We start from the raw sequence: 19856 nt of genomic DNA on the forward strand, positions 1-19856 counted from the left end.
ACTTCAAGATCTCTGGTTATATAGTCCTATGACTCCTTGTGTGTCCTCTATCATGGCACTCATTGCATTTAAGTTCAATGACTAAAGGAAGAGACTGTCTGCCTCATGTACAGCTGCACCCCAGTGTTAATACCTACTTCAGTGCTTGGCACTAAGCACATGTATGATATATATTAATGTAAGACAGAAGTAATTAAATTTTGATGCATATAATAATTACTCTGGAAGTTTATTAAAAATGTAGGTGTGTCAGATTCAGTCAGGGTCTAGGTATTTGCATTGGATCAAGCACTTTTTAAATTTTGATGCAGAAGGATATTTTGCAGATTCTATTGAGTGAATTAATGTTTGGGTGGATGGGTAGATAAATAAAAATAAATAAATACATCAATTAGCCATTTAATTAATGAATGGACAAATAAATATATTATCAAACTGAGGCTAGATCTGAGATTGTTTTGACCCCATTAAGATTCATTCTGCTTTTCTGTGAGTCTAGCCTGAATAGGCAGCAAGCCTCCCCTTGACATCTCTTTAAACACAAATGCTCTGGGATGAAATAGTTCTCTGATAATCATTATTATATTTTATACGCCCCACCAACATCTCAAATGAAGCCTCTGTGCTAAATCTTTACAGAAACAAACAATTGAGAACTAGGAAAAGTCTTAATCAACTTGAAAGTAAACACTAGGTTGCCATTTAAATAACTATCATCTCCCCAAACACAAACTTCTCAAGACCAACACTGAATAAATGCAGAGAACACATCTATTAGCTGAAAATGAATAAAACAGTATTTATGAAATGAGTAATTTGAATTTGATTAATGTTTATAAATGTGTTTACATATGAATTGAATATTAACCTATAGCTTGAAAGGGTTTAATTAGCCTTGGAATATTGTTTTGGAGCACAATGAAAAATAACCAATTCACAAAGGGAAAGACGAAGGATATCTGCATGCACAAATGGGGTCAATTAATTAAGCAATTTGCATACATTTGAATGGTTATTTTCAAGGCATTTTTTTGACATTTGGCTCTTCTTATTCCCATATTGTGTCCCCAGTGTTCTATTTATACAACACATCAATCACTCAGCCACTCTGAGTCCATTGTGATCTGTTCAGGCGCAACTCTGGAGGCCACAGTCTTCCCTGAGAACTAGTCATCTCTGCACGAAAGACACAATAACTTGCCCAAATGGGCCCTAGAATGACAAACGGAAATCAAATTTAAACTGAACCAATGAATTTGATATAGAACCATAAAATATTGGTACCCAGCAACCAGAATACAGTGAAAGCTCAGTAATTATTCATCTAATGAGTGAATAGATGAATAAAAGCTATTGTGGACTTCAAAAATTATGCAATAGTGTTTTTTAAAAAATCGTGAATAGTATCATTTCAAACCTTTTTAAATCCACACCCTCAACATTGCTTTGCTCTCTCTCTCTATATATATATTTTTTTTAATTTTATTTATTTATTTGACAGAGAGAGACACAGCGAGAGAGGGAACACAAGCAGGGGGAGTGGGAGAGGGAGAAGCAGGCTTCCCGCTGAGTAGGGAGCCCGATGCGGGGCTCGATCCCAGGATCCTGGGATCATGACCTGAGCCGAAGGCAGACGCTTAACGACTGAGCCACCCAGGCGCCCCACTCTCTATATTTTGCATTTACCTGTCTCTCAGGAAGATTTTGTGAAGTCTTACTATATTCCAGTTGCTTTTTAAAAATAAAATGTATATTCTATATGCTATTACAGATGAGTTGTTTTGGCCCTGCAGGTTTTGAAAACTCCTGTGAGGGATCCTCTACCCCCCCACCCCCTAATGCAAAGTCAAACAGCTAGTTAATCAAATAATAAAATATGAAATAAAATATGCAATAAAATAAATAAAATAAAATAAAATAAAAATATATTGCATAATAGATATGCAATAAAACCTCACCTCTACCCCCTGCCACCAAATATATAAAGAGGCCATTGTTAATCAGGTGTCTAAGCACTAGAAGTGGGGCAGAGGAAGGAATAAAAATATCATTGAGAAATAACTCATTTCTTACAGGTTTTACAATGTATCCAATTGTACTATGACATGGATTATTCAATATCATCTTGTAAAAGAAGTACAGAAGATGTTATTGCCCTGATTTGAAACAAGAGGGAATGTGTTCTTTGTAAAAAGCATTAGCACTGTTATACTGATTCTTATTTCCAAGTTTTCTCAGATTTTAAGGCCATGAAATGGTACAGAGAGCAGTGCAGGAAAAAAAAAAGAAAAAGAAATCCAGGTACTTAGAGTGGGGTTGGTATTTTGTATTACTGTGTGAGCACCTCCTGCAAGCCATGACTGTAAGGACACTAGAAAGGATTCTGCGCAAAAGACATGAACAGACATTTCTGCCAAGAAGACATCCAAATGGCCAACAGACACATGAAAAAGTGCTCAACATCACTCAGCATCAGGGAAATCCAAATCAAAACCTCAATGAGATACCACCTCACACCAGTCAGAATGGTTAAAATTAACAAGTCAGGAAATGACAGACGTTGGCAGGGATGCGGAGAAAGGGGAACCCTCCTACACTGTTGGTGGGAATGCAAGCTGGTGCAGCCACTCTGGAAAACAGTATGGAGGTTCCTCAAAAAGTTGAAAATAGAGCTACCATATGATCCAGCAATTGCACTACTGGGTATTTACCCCAAAGATACAAATGTAGTGATCCGAAGGGGTAAGTACACCCCAATGTTTATAGCGGCAATGTCCACAGTAGCCAAACTATGGAAAGAGCCAAGATGTCCATCGACAGATGAATGGATAAAGAAGAGGTGGTATATATATACAATGGAATATTATGCAGCCATCAAAAAAAACCCTGAAATCTTGCCATTTGCGACAACGTGGATGGAACTAGAGGGTATTATGCTAAGGGAAATAAGTCAATCAGAGAAAGACAAGTATCATATGGTCTCACTGATATGAGGAGTTCTTAATCTCAGGAAACAAACTGAGGGTTGCTGGAGTGGAGGGGGTAGGAGGGATGGGGTGGCTGGGTGATGGACATTGGGGAAGGTATGTGCTATGGTGAGCGCTGTGAATTGTGTTAAGACTGATGAATCACAGACCTGTACCTTTGAAACAAATAATACATTATATGGTTAAAAAAAAAAAAAGATAGTAGGAAGGGAAAAATGAAGGGGGGGAAATTGGAGGGGGAGATGAACCATGAAAGACTATGGTCTCTGAGAAACAAACTGAGGGTTTTAGGGAAGGGGGTGGGGGGATGGGTTAGCCTGGTGATTGGTATTAAGAAGGGAATGTATTGAATGGAGCACTGGGTGTTACATACAAACAATGAATCACAGAACACTACATCAAAAACTAATGATGTAATGTATGGTGACTAACATAACATAATAAAATAAAATTCAAAAAAAAGAAAGTATTCTGCCCATCACCCACAAAAACTTTCCCAAATTTTTTGAAAGATACTTTCAAGTATTTAACCGTGGACAGGGCCTCTCTTTCCATAGAGACAAATAACAAGGGGGAAGATGATGATGCTAAGAGAAATGATTATTTAAGATAATAATAAAAATTACACATGTAAGGGACGCCTGGGTGGCTCAGTCAGTTAAGCATCTGTCTTCAGCCCAGGTCACAATCCCAGGGTCCTGGGATCGAGTCCCGCATCGGGCTCCTTGCTCGATGGGGAGCCTGCTTCTCCCTCTGCCTGCCACTCTCTCTTGCTCTTTCTCACTCTCTTGCTCTCTCTGGCAAGTAAATAAAATCTTTAAAAAAAATTACACATGTAAGAGGAGGAGCAAGTCTTGTCTTTCCAGTTTTCCTGGTTAGTTGGAAGTTGGAATGGAGCCTGATAGAAATAAATTATGCAAATGAAGTCATTAGGGGGAATGTCTTTGAAAGACAAAATAATTCATGGAAGGCATTCTGTTGTACTGAACTCAGTCTTCGCCAACTCTCTGACTTCACCAAGATCTATCTCGATCGACGTAATCTCTCTTATTATTTGGCATGTGAGGCTACACTGGGTGACTCAGAGGTGTGAGTGTGTTGTGAAGTGCACTGAGGTTGGAGGAGCATCATACTGTTAAAAAGAGCAGGAGTCAATGTATTAAGAGTGTGTAATGTAATGCACTAGGCCCATAGAAATACATTATTTAATGGAATTGTCCCAATAATTCTTGGAGGAATAAATTATACCTACTTTTATTTATTTTGTAGCTAAAGTTCACAAACATTTAAATTTATCCAGTTACCCCTAAGCAATAAGCAGCAGAGCCAAGACCTTGGTTCAGATGTGTCTGACCCCAAATCCCAGATTCTCACTTTTGGCTCCTCTACCTACTTACTGTGAGGTCCACTCACATAGTTCACTGAGTACCATGAGCTCTGGTAACCAAAGTCTCAGGAGAATAGATTGCTCTTGCCAGATACTAAGAACATATAACCTGACTAAAAACATATAACTCATCTCCCCTTCTACATTCAGGTCTGAGAATTCACAGACTCCTGGCAGAACAACCATTTCCCAGAAACTGGAATGGAAAGTTTCATTCCCCCCTTTCCTACCACACCCCACAGAAACACATACACACATATTTCCTCTTAGCTCTAATCCTAATCTCTCATTTTCTCCCCTTCTTTCCTAATCTATGAAAACAACATGCCACAGGGTAGCAGGTTTAGGTGCTAGAATCAGGTAGAAGTGGGCTCTGATCATGGCGGAAAGGCTGATTCATTGTGGGACTTTGAGCAAGATGATCTCTCTCATTCTTATTCTCCTCATTCATTAAAAAGGGAAAATAATTTTTAAACCAAAGTCTTGTGAGTGTGAAGTGCCTGGTTTGCAAATCTAGCCATTATTACTCTCCTCCTTGCCTCAGTACAATTCAGCAATGACTAAGGACATTATATCAGCACATTATATCAGATGATGACCATGGTAGGACTAGACCTTTCTATTAGACTAAGTACCTCCCAGTCAAGCCACTAACCCCAAGATAGAAGAACTTCCTAGTTTACTCTGTGGTGCATTCTTTCTCACTCTCTGGTTTCTTAGGTTTATCCTTATCTCCTCTTTCTGCCTCCTACAGGCCCCAAGAACCTAAGGCTTTGTACTTCCCTCTTTGCCCTGCCTTGAATTATTTCCTGGGTTCTAATTTCCCATTGTGTCTGTGATTACATTTTTTCCCAGCTACCAAGAAAAACAGCTGTCTTTTGTGCATCCTACTGCAGAGCAGAACACCCTGGTGCTAGCTCTTTGGAAGGAGATGCATCCATTTGCACAAAAAGAAGCCATCTAAGAGTCCAGGCCTAGGCTTTGGGGATTCTGATGAATAAAACACTACTAATGTGTGTATTCAGTGAAGGGGAGTGTATCAAATTTGCATGCTTTCATTGACCACTTAACAGATGTCTATCACATGAGCTTTCTTTAGAAATAATTTCCAATACAAGTGTACTCATCCTATGGCTGGTTGGGATTCCCATTGCTCAGTTCTACAAAAAAGCTCACAGGTCTTTAATAGCAAATGCTATAGTTTAAGTTGCTAGCTTGTTTGGATTGTTTTTGTTCTTTCTGTCTACTTGTCTGTCTACCTAGTTTATGCTCTTTCTTTCAAAGAGAACAGGAGGTAGACAGAAAACCAATATCTGAGAATCTGTTCACCACCCCTGCCTTCTGAGACAGGCACGATGGTCCCAAGGAACTCCCTCCTCAAGTCTTCAGAATCAGCCAATCTCTTTGACTCAGCTCTGTTGATTTATTAATGCTGACAAATGTCAACCAAAAAGCTCATATATTCTGAAAAATAAATCCCAAGTGAAGTTGTACTACTTCTGCAACCAAAACTGCCTAAAATTTTGACTAAATCAATTTAACTGAAGTTTGGTCATTTGAAGAAGAAATATATTTGCTAAAGTCAAAATCTGAGCAACTATCAGCTGTAGGAAAAGGATATTAACAAGTTCACATTTAATTTAAGATTCAAGGTAAACTATAAATCTGTGTTCATTTTGATCAACCTTTACTTATTTATTCTTTATGGCAGGGGTTTTCACAAGAAACTAATTCATATGGATGAAGTATTGCTTCTAAATACATTATAGAAAAGCCAGAGATGTTAGCTTTTTAATTCAATTAGCAAATCGAATGGCAAGATACAAATAAGGTTTATTAAAAGGATTAGGTTTATTAAATTTTATTAAAGTTTAAATAAAGTTTGTTAATAATTAAAGTAAAAAGGTTAATTAAAATAGCATGCTCAGATTTGAGGAGAAAAATCATAAATCAGTTATAGATGAATTATGAAATCCTTAACTATATAAAACAGCTAGTGGTTTTCAGTGATACATATTTTACCCATTCATTCATTCATTCATTCACATGCTAACGAAATACCTACTATGTTCTAAATTTCATGGTAAAGGCTGTGCAGGATATAGAGATAGGAACTCACGGTCCTTGTACTCAAGAACTTCTCACTGAGTGGGGAAATGATCCTTGTGTCATACAATGGCCCCAGACGTGTAACTCTGTAGCTCGGGGAGAGTATTTGTTAGCTTATCCATGTAGTGAAGTCAGCTCTTGTAGGGAAGGACCCATTATATGAGGAGTGGCAACAATGTATTCATGAAGAGCAGGTTGTAAAGCAATCTGCTGTGGAAATGGGGAGCGCATATAGGATGTATACATACGCGTTTGATCTAGGTATATACGCATATACACATTTATATAATCTGTAAAGTCCAAAGGTCAGCTCTGAGGAAAGAGTCCATCATACTAAATTCTTACTTATAAGGAGAGTAATGAGCTCTGAGAAGGAAGGGGGTCTTCCTCATGACTTGAGGAAGAGCTTCTCTCTTGGCTAAAGTGACTGGTAGTCATACTGTTTCCTTTTGTTTTGTTGTGACCCAGTTTAATTTGCCTCTTGAATGACAGCACCCTGTTGTTTTGGGGGAGTGATCCTATTCCTTTCTGCCTTGTGCATCATGGCAGGAAATGTGAAATGTATACTAAGCCTTGAATGGCTCAAAACCCAGAGGTTCCCAATCAGATCATATCCCTGGGATTTTTCAAAGGGAATGAGGATAAAACAGAGGCACCTTAGGCTCGCAGGTGCCCAGTTTCCTGTCCCATCTTCAGAGAGAAGCAGACCGTAGCCCAACTGCTGGCAGAAGCAGAAGTCTTTGAAGGGAAGAAAAGTGCTGCCATTCCTTGGGTTTCCAGTTTAGGTTACTTACATTATTTAACCACACCACTGCTTTCCAGATTTTAATTAATTGATCGAAATAATTATATTTGTGCCTAATACATTTGTAGTTGCTTTCTGTCACTTGTTTTTTTTTTTTTAAAGTGTCATTGGATTTGATTTTTTTAAATAATCTGCTTCATATGCCCCCTCAAAGAGAATATAATAAATTTGTTATTTCAAAGGCATGCATAATGCCTACTGTGTGCAGTACCCTTCTGGGTGCTGGGAATACAGTGGAAAATTAGAACAGAATCAGCTCCTAGTGAGGAATATAAGAACTATGAAAGACAAAGGTGCTGTTATTTTAATAATACAATAAATAGGTTTGATATAGTCAGGAATACCAGGGAAGGATTCCGGAGGAAGTGACACTGGAATTGGGGTTTCTTGGTGGCCCTTCTGACTCTAAATTGTGTTATCCCCTAATCCCTGAAGGAGGACAAATGTCAAACACTTCATATCCCTTGGTGCTCACTTAAGGGAATAAAGAGCAGTTTTCAGTTTCCTTTGCCTCCTTCTTCCCTTCAAAGCTTACAGGTTCTTTCAACAGACACACTCCACATTTAACTTGATTTTCTCCAATTTTCTCAGTTTGCAAAATGGCCACCCTCTGCTGATAGAGCAATCTCTTCACTGATTATGAGGGGACAAGAATTACACCTGCAGCTTCTCGGATCCAGCTTGGTAGCTATCTTCAGGGATAAGAAACTGAGCTACACCACCCTCACTCTGCTGTCTTTGGGGTTCATCTCAGTTTCCAGAATATACCCAGTGCTGTTGTTAGGAGTTAACTGACAAAGAAAATGCTTCCCCCTCACTGCCCTTCTTACAGTTTCAGGGATAGGAGCCGGATGGATCATATAATCAAATATTTCTAGGCTCCAGACAGTGAGACTAGTTGTTAGACTAAAGAAAGGCAGACATAACACTTCATCACATACTTAAGCTGAGTGGAATATGCCATGGCTCAAAATTTTTAACTGATTCTAAAGTAGATTACAGATAGCTCTGAATAAACCACTAGTTTTCATTAAGTTGGTTAGGTGCTCAAAATACTCAACTTCTCACAATTTAAACTTGAATCTCTCCTGCCTATTCCAAATTCCTTCTATAAGGTTCCCTTCAAGATACCTCTTTGACTATTGACTATATTTTCCCCCAAAATAGGAACAGAGGGGGCAAAGTAGTAAGGGAACTTTGTATTTTTTAATGCCTATTTTGAGCCAAACTCTGTGCCCGGTACTTTGATAAGGATCTCATATTATCATAACCAGCACTTTTACCCTTAGATATTATTATCCCAGTCACTCAGAGGAGGGAAACAAGACTTCAGCCAATTCCCCAGGTCACCTACGTATGGTGAGGTGCGGGTTACATCAGGGTCTATCCAGCATCGAAAGCTACACCCTTGATTCTCAGCATACTGCCTAAAGTGTCACTTACATTTGCTTTCCACAATTTAGCATTTAATCTTGACTACACGATTTGTCTCTAATTCACGTGCATTACCTTTATATCCCCCCCAGAAACTGAAGTGTCTAGAAAGCATCCTGTCTTCCTGGATACACTCAGCCAGGCTATGATGAGAGGTTATTATGGAAGTACACAATGTGATGAAGTAAGGCGAGCAGAAACCAATCAGGAAATGACTCTAGAAGATGGTCACCCCTATTGGACAAGAAAACACACATCTGTTGGAATGCAGAGCATAAAGCAACTATGGTTCTTAGGATCTTCTGGGAGAACTTTGTCTTCAAACCTTTTTTTCTCGTGTTGTGGAACATATTGCATCGCATTGTAATATAGTTTTTTTCAAAAGTTTTCTGAACCGGGATCAATGGACTCCTTCATTTCAATCAATAGGATTGTATGAATATTTTATACTCATCCAAATTCATACTAATAGTCAGCGAAGCAGTCTGATAGCTATAAAAATTATTTCAGGAAAACTAAGAAAATTTAAAAACCTGTTTTTCTTAGAAAGTAATTATTTAGCATACAGTATTTGAGTATCGACTTTGTTTCTTTTCACCATTAGAAAATGATGAATAATTCCCCACAGTTGTCAATTCATAGTCTTTCCCAGAAAACACCTGTGCCTCAGATCAACTCTGTGCCAGGGACATGAACTTGAGCAAATTATAACACCTCTCTAAACCTGGGTTTCTTCATCCAAAAGATGGGGTGGTGACACCTCCTCTTCAGGGTTTTCCTAACTGTGAAGTATCATGGAAATTCTTACCTTCATATCTAACACATTTTCAACGAATCTTAGCTGAATCTGAAATTTCTGACGGCAAACCTTAAGGGTTGGGTTTTCCACTCATTTAGAATTTGCCTCTCAGCCCATCATTCTGCATGTGTTCATGCCTAGCATCAGTACCCTGGCGTGCAAGGACTCTATGCAGAGTGTTTCATTCACATGTAGTGAGAAGTAACAAAGCGGTGATTGGTTTTATGATGACACACACACATGCCCACGTGCACACCACATGTGACACAAATATTTTTTTGGCTCCTTCCATGTGCTAAGTCTTACGGGCAATAAAAAGATAAACCAGCTGTGCATCCTGTTGCCTGGCACTTAAAGTTAAACAGGGGAGATAAGAGATATAAATCAATGGAATGTAAGGCTGAAATAGAGAGGAATAGTTACAATTCATTGGACCTCTGCTGTGCACTTGATATTTTTCATTTGGCATCTCTGTTTCAGAAATCAAACTTCCTGTTTCCTAAGGGGAACACTTCTTCTTCCCTTTCCTACATTCCTACCATGGCCAAAGAAAAAGGAATCTTCCCTGACCCTTGAATACTCTCAGAAGGACCGAGGAAGATGTTGAAGTATCAGAAAGGATACTGAAGTATCGGGGAGTGTACTGAAGTACTGGGGAACAAGCTGAAGTAGTGGAAAGAATGCAAAAGTATTGGGGAGTGTGCTGAAGTACTGGAGAGGACACTGTAGTACTGGGAAGGATGTTGGAGTACTGTGGTATGTGCTGAAGTACTGGGGAAGATACCGAAATACTGGGGAGTGTGCTGAAGTCCTGGGAGTGTGCTGAAGTACTGGGAAGGATGCTGAAGTACTGAGTGGTATGCTGAGGTACTGGAGAGGACACTGAAGTACTCCGGCTCTGTGCTGGAGCTCTAGGGAGGATACCGAAATACTAGAGAGTGTGCTGAAGTCCTGGGAAGGGTGCTGAAGTACTGGGTGGTATGCTGAAGTACTGGGAAGGAAACCAAAATACTAGGGAGTGTGCTGAAGTCCTGGGGGTGATGCTCCCACTTTCCATTCCCTTTCTCCCCACTTCCCTAGCAAACAAAAAGTGTCTTATCCATTGGACCAAGTTACCATTGGCTGCCTCAGAAAATCAGACAAAGTCCACCATGCAGGTCTTCTTTGTCTTGCAGGTCTGTGAGGAAGAAGGTACATTCTCTTCCCTGCCACATAATCATGGCTCAGGGCTCAGGGTCTGCCTCCAAATCTGCCTCTTCCTCTCTGTGGGGTTCTACTTCTGTCTGAGACTTTCGTCTGCAGTGTCTGCTGTGTGTATTCTGATGTCATCACCACTTGGAAGGCAACCCTGGGGACTGCTGAGTGGGCCAGTAGCTGCTGACACTTTCAATGTGTTGAGGTTTACAGAGCACCAGGAACTAGGCTGTTTCTACACAGGGTGCTCACAGCAACTCTCTGAAATGACTACGAATTCTCACTGCCCAGTGCATTTCTCTGAGTTCGCAGGTTCAGCATGCAGAGTGGAAAGGTGCAATGGCAGTGATTAATGAAGTAGGATTCATAAACGGATAAGCAGAGATACTGGCAAGGAGGGGAAATGCAAGAAGGGATGAAGAAAAGTGGAAACTCTGAACTTCTATCCTTATAAAACGTCTCTACAAAATAAGGTCATTGCTGCCCGACTTTTTGCTTCTCTGAAGACCTGTGACTACATTTTCCAGGTGAAGGTCAATTTCAGTAAATACTCCAGCATTTTCTGAGCATCTATAGCATTTTCAACAAAGCTCTCCATTTGGGAGATGCAGACAGAAATGGAAAGAATCCTTGCGTGGTCTTCGGAAAGAACACTTTAGAGCCAGAGAGTTTGAGTTTGATTCTCAACTTTGTAATCTACAGCTGTATCATCTTGAAAAGGTTAATTTATGTTTCTGAATCTTGGTTTCATCTGTTAAATGAAGCAACAACACATTCTGCAGTGCGATCATCTACAACAGTATGCACCAGAGAATTAGCACCAGACCAGAGCTGCTGGTCAATACATGGTAGCTATGAAGATAATAAGTGCCTGAAGCAGAGTGGGTGCCCAACCCTCTCCCTCCATCTCTTGGGACGCTTGGGAGAAATCAGAATTGATGGGTTTGCAGTTTGGCTTTGAATATGTAAAGTAAATATAGGAATAGAGATCAGGTAATAAAAACTCAGTTTTGAATAACTATAGTTCACTGAACAATCCCACACCTGTTATCTTGATCCCCAGCACAATTTTATGAGATTAGTAGATAGGATATAGCATATTTTTTTAACTGTTATTTTCAGGGGCTCAGAGAGCAGAAAGGCCTTTTCCAGGATCACCATTTTAAAGGGGCAGAGCCAGGGGCTAAATTAATTCCATGATTTTTACCCAAAAGGTCAATCCATGCAAGCCAACTGGATGTTCCAATTATACCCGTCCTGCTGTTCCGTGTTTAGATAGCCTAACGCTGAGTACTTGGAGAACCGTGTGGAGAGCGGTTTCTAAAGAATCGGGCTTGTTGGACACACTGCATCTTCCTTAGCTGACTCTGTAGAATCAATCACTTACTCTGTGCCTGAGGTCTGGGCAGGCAGCAGGAGACTGGCTGACAACATTAGCTCTTGACATGAGCAGTAAGAGACCTTCCCAGAGCCCCAGGGACGTGCCTCCCACCCGGCCAGCTGGGCAGCCCCCGCCGGTGGCCTGAGAATGGCAGGCTTCCCATCCCACAGAGGCTGTGAGAGCGTGGCCCTGCTACCTCATGCTTCATTAACTGCACTTCTATTTTTGAATTCTGTTTTGTTTCCATTTGGCTTCAGAATAGAATCTCACCCTGGGGTCAGAGGTACTTGCATCAGCAGCAGCCAGAAACCCATATATCTTAGTGCAGTGAGCATTTCTTACAGGGCCCCACGGCCAACATGTGTTCATCTGGGTTTCCTAATGGAAGAGGGGATGACAATGCGGTGGTTTTTTAAACCTTGTTGGGCATGATGTTGCTTCCTTCCTTCCTTCTTCTTTTCATTTCTTTTTTTTACTTGTTTTTATTTAGTGAATGTTAACTCTATCCCATGTACCCTCCAGGTGCTGGAGTAAAAAGGTAAGGGGAACTTAACTTTTTGAATCCCCAACAGTTTGTGGAGGAAGACAGTTACCTCAAAACCAGTTATCACACAGTGTAAGCCTGTTAACAGAGATGCCCAGCATGTTACATAGATGTTCAGAAAAAGGAAGTCTCCACTCTCACCAGGGAGAGCAGGAGGAATGGAAAACAGCAAGGCATTCCATCCAGATGGTGTGGGTGCAGGTGGGATGACTGGGAAGGAAGAGCAGAGGAAGGTGGAGAGCAAACAGGGGGTCAGGTGACCTAGGTTTAAGACCTGAGGCATTAGCTTGTTGCTGGTGGTTTTATGGGGAAAAGGAGTGCCATCAGGCATGGGTTATGGGAAAGTGATTTTGGTGTCAGTGTGGACAGAGGATTGGCATGGGGGTGAGCTAGGAGAGGGGGTCCTACAGACACTGGGATGATGTGAGTTGATGAGGATGATGTGAGTTGATAAGGATGATGTGAGTTGATGAGGATGGGTGGACCAGAGCAGGGTTATTTCCCTTAGAGTCTTTGGACCCTGGAAAGGCTACCTTATTCCCCATGCCCTTAGGTATAATTCAGAAGAAATACAATATTAAAACAAAGTGGAAAACATACATGGCAAAATTAAAATGGGTTTCTATATTTGTTTTTTGAAATAGTTCTGTACAACTCAATTGAAGACAAAGTTTTCTCCTTTTGTTTTTCGATTCCTATTTGTAGTCCCCTAGGTGTAGGGTTGGGGGGTTGGCAGGCCCATGCAGGGGACTCACAGGGGACAAACCTCAATGTCACAGCCTGCCATTGGCATCCACGGCCTGGCCTCTGGGGACGTCTGAATGCACGAGGCTGTTGGAGGCTGTTGGAGGCTCATGGTGTGGCTGCTGCATGAGGCTGGCATGCTAGCGCCACCAGGAGCTCGTGTGAGTTCTGTGCAGAAGAATATGCCACACATGTGTGAGCCAGGCTGGCTTGGGTCATGGTGCGTCACTAGCTCTTGTCACTAATCTGGCTGCTAGCTCATTCCTCCCTCTTGAAATAATTCCTTTTGCTTCACAGAATTTTTAGAAAAAGTAGGGTGGCACAGATAAGTTGGGGAGGGTGGCTAAAGAGGACACGATGGGTGGAAAGGGGCAGGAGGACAAAAGAGCCTCGCTGCCCTCCAAGGGGTCCCGTGCGGGCGTCACAGTAAATCAAGGGGCTGGTGCTTATCCTTTGCAATTGTCTAGTCATTTCCCCTGACAGGGAGGACGGGGCTATGAGTCCAGCTTCTCTAACTGCTGTCCTACCTGAGTTTCTGGCTCTCATTAGACAATTTGAGATAAAGGAAACACCATCCCCCTTTAGACTCCCCATGTCCTCCCAGAACTTTGCTTGGAGAACAGAATGAACCAGTGTAAGGCCCCGAAGCCCGAAGGCTTCCTTCCACTGCCCTTTCTTCTCCATGGTGGTGACCATGGCAGAGGCGCCCCTAGTGGCACACGGGGAGGAAGAGGCAGCTTCATGGGCCGCAGTGGTCCCGGGGAGATGTTCAGGGGTGGCCGTGGTGGAGACAGAGGGGGCTTCCATGGTGGCCGGGGCATGGACCAACATGGCTTTGGTGCAAGAAGACAGGGTGGCCCTGGTGGGCCCCCTGGACCTTTGATGGAATAGATGGGAAGAAGAAGAGGCCAACGTGGAGGACCTGGAAAAATGGATAAAGCCGAGCACCATCAGGAAGGCAGAGACCAGCCCTACTAGATGCAGAGACCTGCAGAGCTGCACTGACTACCAGATGTATTCTTTAAACCAGAAAATGTTTTAAATTTATAATTCCATATTTATAATGTTGGCCACAACAGTATGATGATTCCTTGTCTGTACTTTAGTATTTTTCACCATTTCTGAAGAAACATTAAAACAAGTTAAATGGTAAAATAATAATAATGAAAAATAATAATAATAAATTTTTAAAAAAGCATTTCCCTGCCCTGGAAATGAAGGGCCCTGAGGTGGTGGAGTTGCTGGTTAGGTCTGCGTCTCTACTTCACCACATCCAACCTGCAAGGAGACCAAAATAAGCATTTGTTGTGTTAAAGCCACTGAGGTTTCTGGCTTCTTCTTGCTCTGGGGGTTGTCACTAGACCACAAGCTATCTTAGCATCATTAATGCAATAGGTCAAAATAAGTGCTTTATAAATGATTGCTTGAGTCCTAAAATCAGAATATCAATTGCCATCAATTGTCCTCAGACCAATGAGTAAGCAGAGATGACTTAGTTTTTTTAGGCTGACAAGGGCTGTGTGAACGTGAAGCACTCCTTTCAGGAACGCAGCTGCTAAGGCTGGTACACTGTCTATTTTAATACCCATAACTCCAGATGATGCCATCTCCCTGTGCAGGTGAGGGACCTGAGCTTCAAAAAGTTCCAGAGTCTGTGCAACTAGCTAAGTGCCGAGGTCCAGATCCCCAGCGCCTCCTTCAATGTGAAGTCCAGACTGATCGCCAACCCGTCTGCCACGAAAGAGGACGCTTCCATGGCACTGTCACTGCTTTGGGGTCATCAGGAGTGTCAGCTTTGTGCAAGGAAGGGAAGCTCACATACGAGGCAAGTTTCCAGATCAAAATGTCCCCATTGTGTAGAAGGTTTTGATGGCTGAGGTTTTCCTGTGAAAGCCGTGTGCCCCACAGGGCCCCATAGCCCCCTGTCTCTCTGGGGACAGTCCTACGTTCTCAGCAGAAGTTCCTCAAGTAGCTCAGAAGCAGCTATCACTGGACTATTGTATGGGGCCCCCATGAGGGCACTGTGAGCATGCAACTCAGCAAAGACACCCCACCTGGCAATCAATGGATGGGGCCAAGTGGGGGAAATCTGCAGGGGCAGCCCCAATCTGACATGCAGGTGTTCTATGAGCTGAAACCTCTGCACACTGAATGAACTTACTTTGATGTTACCTGGGTGCCCCGCGTGGGTTTCTGCATGCGTCCACATGGCATGGATTTGAGACGATAAATGATCAATTCACAAATATTTGTCAGGTGATCACCCTGACCCAGGCTCTAGGCTAGGACCTGAGTTAGAAGGCTGAACACTTCCTCAAAACAAGACAGATATGCTCCTGCCCCTAATGAAGCTTTCAGCCTCAGAGAAAACAGGCACAAAACTAGTAATTACACCAAATATGAATGTCACGAGGTTCAGGGAGACAGAGTTGAGTAGTTTAGAATTACAGTTTCTGAGTCAGCCTGCCTTACTCAGACCCCAGTCCCAGCTCCCAACAGCCGCATTGCCCCAATGCTCTGAACCTCAGATGCTTTGTATGTAAGACAGAGATAACAAAACCACTTCCTTTATAATGCTGCTATGAAGAGCATGGTGATGATTGAAGGACATGGCCCTGAAGTGGCTACTGCATAGTAAGCCCTCAGGACATGTTAGCTATTAATCACGTTGTTACTATAACCAAGACACTTAGGGAGCTACACTAGTGTATACCAGAGTAATCCTAGTCAGTGCAGTCAGGGAAGTCTTCCAAAGAAATGACATTGAAAGTAAGATCTGGAGAAAGGCTGGGATTAGCCAGGTGGAGAGTTCTGGAAATATCTCCCAGAGCACTCCAGGTAGAAAGACTGGCATGAACAACAACCTCAGGCACCAGAAAGAACATTGGTACAAATGAAAGTATGTCAATGTGGCAAAAGAGGCCCTGTAGAGAGTACACGGAGTGGTCAGTATGGGCAAGGGTGTGGAAGGAATGTGAAGCGCAGTTAGGGCCATCAGAACATATCCTAAGTACAAGGCGAGTTCCTAAAAGGCTATACACTTGCTTTATCTAGTTGGGACCTGATTTTGGAGGCTGCTTATTCCTGATTTGAAGAGCTTTATCTCTCATGCACTCCCTTAGTAAATAGTGTCAGTATATCTCCAAAACACATCCTGACATTCTACCAAGTCCCATTTTTCCATGACCATGAACTTAGCACAAGTCCTGTCTGCTCTTCTCTGGATTTCCCACTTTCCCTCCTACCACCCTGGACCCCCAGCAGCTTAATACCCTACACTCAGCAACCACAGTAATCTCCTAAAGCATAATCAGTTTATGTCATCCCCTGCTTAAAACTGTCTAATCATTTTCCCTTTTGCTTAGGAAAAAAACTCTGAAATCCTTACCATGCTCTACACAGTATGACATAAACTGAGTCTCCTTTTTAAATCATTTCAGCTTCAATTCAAAAACCTGCTTCTCAGAAGACTTTTTCTGACAACTCTAGGTAAAACTTCTCTGTATCTTCCCTCCCCCATGAAAAACAATTAACAACAACAACAACAACAATAATAATAGTATCATTGCTCTATATACATAATTCCTGCTATAATTTTAAGAGATTTTATTAGTACCCAAATATATCTCCTGTATTCATTTGTCCCTGTGCTTCTGTTTGTTTTCCCTCTCAAGAAGATAGATTCTCTTGGGCAGGCATTTTGTCTGTCTAATCTGCCACTGTGTCCTCAGCACATGGAAGAATTTATGACACTCATTAGAGAGAAAATTTTGGTTTGGATGCCAACTGAGTGGGTGTTTCTTCCAATTCTTTCAGTCAACATTTATGTTCCCAAGTCAATTTGTTCATCTTTACACTAGATTTTAACTCCTATGTACCAAAAGACTGCTAGACAATGAAGCTGAGATCATTCCAAATCCTAGACCCTTAGATCTGAATTCATCTGGTTATTACCACTGCTATTAATCACCACCACCATCACCATCATCATCATCATCATCATCACCATCATCAGCATCACCATCATAATCACTACCATCATCACCACCATCATCATCACCATCATCACCACCATCATCATCACCATCACCATCATCATCATCATCACTACCATCATCACCATCATTATCATCACCATCATCATCATCACTATCATCACCATCATCACCACCATCATCATCACCATCATCATCACTACCATCATCACCATCATCATCACCATCATCATCATCACTATCATCACCATCATCACCACCATCATCATCTCTACCATCATCACCATCATCATCACCATCATCATCACCATCATCATCATCATCACCATCATCATCTCTACCATCATCACCATCATCATCACCATCATCATCATCATCATCACCATCAAAATCATCAATCTTCATCAGCACAATCAACAATACCATCATATACTAGTTGCTGCCCCTATCAAACATATTTCAGGTGCCAGACACTCTGCTATTTTTTCATTTACTTCTTACAATGAGAGCAGATTGACACCCTTTTCTTTATTTTCAAATGGAGAGGGGAGCTAAGAGCACAGAAAGTTCAAATGACTTGTTCAAAATCACATGGCTAATATGTGGGGGAGTGTGTTTCAAGCCTAGGTCTGCCTGAGCCCAAATGTGATGATTTCCACAAGGCAATCCTGCCCTCCCATTTTATTCCAGATCCTCCCAACTCATGAACATTGGCTGGGTCTCTAGGACTCCAGCTCGTCACCACACTTCGGATTTTTTAAAACTCATTTCATCCTATTCTTTCCTTCTGCAAATACTGTGCCTTGGAATAGACTTGATTCCTGTCCTGTTAGCCGCCCTGGACAGTGTCCTCATGCCTCTTATCATGAAGCCCTAAAACCATGTTCATTCCAGTTCTCATCCCAAGTGAGGACACGTGAGAATATGTTTGTATCACTGGATTGATGAAATGAAGTGATAAAGACAAACTCACTGAAGGACTCTTAGTGTCCACATGTGGTTTTTGTTGTCCACACTAAGTGCCTACTGTCTTAATTTTAATGCAAAAGATTGAGCCCAGATAACCCAATGTCTTGATGTGCCCATCCCTCACAGCCAACAACTGGCAGGACTGTGTTTGCCAATTCCCTTGCAAAGATTCTTTAATAGAAATTAAGAGATCTTCTTGAAATGAGTGTGATGGGATGGAGCTTTCAGCTCTCATCATGTTAACCACATCAGATCCCAGTACATAAAGCCATGCTTCTGGAATTACACAAGAAGCTGAAGAGCTGAAGATTTGAGTTAAATCTTTGACATCTCAAAGAAAAAAAGTAGTCAGGAAACATGCCTCACATTTTCTCTCCCTTGTCAGACAAATTGGTATTCTGTTGATCTTGTTTTTGAAATATCTTGCAATTCAAGCTATTAGAGAGAGAAAACACTTATTTGTCATCACTTTCTTGAGATGCTTAGATGTGCACTGTCAAGGATGATTTTTCAGACATAATCCAGCCACGTGAGGATTGCTATTTGTGTTAATTAGTATGTGACAGCTCAGATTTCTCCAGAGGGCTTCTTAATTCTGGTGGCTTATTTAAAGCAGGGAGCAATGAATCTATTGCACAGTAGATGGGATACAGGTCTAACATTTCCTCTGTCACACCTCTTGTCCTAAGTGGTTTCATGTTTATCTCAGATATGGCCAAGTGTGTTTGCATCTGGTCAGGCTCCTTTCTTAAGGCCCATACAGGCTGTCTCTTATCTGCAATTTTGAAATCCAAAATTCTGAAAACTGAAAGTTTTTTCTATGTATTTGGCAGTAAAATGTTAGCTGACTCAACATGAGGCTCTTTATAGTCTTTATGTATCCCATTAGTGTGAATAGCTTTGTGGTTCACTGCAGAAATATTCATTTATTTGCTGTCCCTGACCCCACTGAAGACACAGCCTTTCTAAAATGAGAGAAAGAAAGAAAGAGAAAGAAAAAGAGAAAGAAAGAAAGAAAGAAAGAAAGAAAGAAAGAAAGAAAGAAAGAAAGAAAAAGAAAGAAAGAAAGAAAGAAAGAAAGAAAGAAAGAAAGAAAGAAAGAAAGAAAGAAAAAGAAAGAAAGAAAGAAAGAAAAGAAAGAAAGAAGGGAGGGAGGGAGGGAGAAAGGAAGGAAGGAAGGAAGGAAGGAAGGAAGGAAGGAAGGAAGGAAGGAAGGAAAGAAGGGGGAGGGGGAGGGCGGGAGGGAGGAAGGAAGGAAGGAAAGAAGGGGCAGGGAGGGAGGGAGGGTAGGGAGGGGAGAATTCTAAAGCATATCAGGCCCTAAGGCTTCTGGATATGTGACTGGAAAATTGAGTCCACACTGATGACACTGCATGGATGTACGTGTAGTTGTCATCAGTATTAATCCTGAGTTCAATGGGTAGATTGATAAAGAACGTCCAACTTGGGTTAAAAAACCCAACCTTGCCTTTGCTCCCTATGAAACTTCTCCCCCACCTTCAACACAG

Source organism: Halichoerus grypus, chromosome 5 (assembly GCF_964656455.1).
Source record: "Halichoerus grypus chromosome 5, mHalGry1.hap1.1, whole genome shotgun sequence".
In the NCBI taxonomy this organism is placed as follows: Eukaryota; Metazoa; Chordata; class Mammalia; order Carnivora; family Phocidae; genus Halichoerus; species Halichoerus grypus.